Source organism: Myotis davidii, unplaced genomic scaffold (assembly GCF_000327345.1).
Source record: "Myotis davidii unplaced genomic scaffold, ASM32734v1 scaffold575, whole genome shotgun sequence".
Lineage (NCBI taxonomy): Eukaryota > Metazoa > Chordata > Mammalia > Chiroptera > Vespertilionidae > Myotis > Myotis davidii.
Window position 1 is genome coordinate 2,662,446 of NW_006290306.1, and position 827 is coordinate 2,663,272.

Genomic DNA, 827 nt, shown 5'->3' on the forward strand with positions numbered 1-827 from the left:
AATTCAACTTTCCTTGCTGCTCTTTGTCCCACTTCCACTTTTCTGGGAAGCAAGTGGGTGCAGAACAAATCTGGCTACAGGGGTTATCCAAATGAATGGAACAATTCTCAGAAAACTCTGTGTGCTGGGGAAGCACCCCTGAAACAGGTTTCAGAACACTGAAATGTCAGGAACTTCAAAAGGTTCTTTCTCTTTTTGCCTAAGGGGGTTAGAGTTGGCAGTTACAGTATGGGAAAACTCTTCCTCTTTACAACCAGGTGATTTCATAAACTGACTGTCATCACGGTGATAGAATTAATAATGCAACAAAAATATACTTACTTTATATTTTACACCTCACTAATACCACATCCGCTGCTGTGCTGGGAGGTCTTGGTCATGTGCTTGGAAGGTCTAGCGGCACATTTATTTATTAAACTATTTTTAAAAAGTATATTTTTTATTGATTTCACAGAGGAAGGGAGAGGGAGAGAGAGATAGAAACATCAAAGATGAGAAAGAATCATTGGCCCTAGCTGGTTTGGCTCAGTGGATAGAGCGTCAGCCTGCGGACTGAAGAGTCCACCAAGCCACTCTGGCTGGGCCTCAGAAGAGTTTTATTAGAGCGTGTATCATAGCATTTCTCTGAGAAACACATTTTGATTCATGGTAATATGAAATTATGCAGTAGCAGGCCATATAGATAACTAACATTGCTGTCTAAGGACAAATTTTTTTTTTGAAATGACATTGCATGCCTTTTAAATAAAGAGCAGTCTTTAAGAAGTAAATTTGAACCTTAAACTTTGAAGAATCCTTAGATTTAATTTTAAAACAATGGTTAGCTC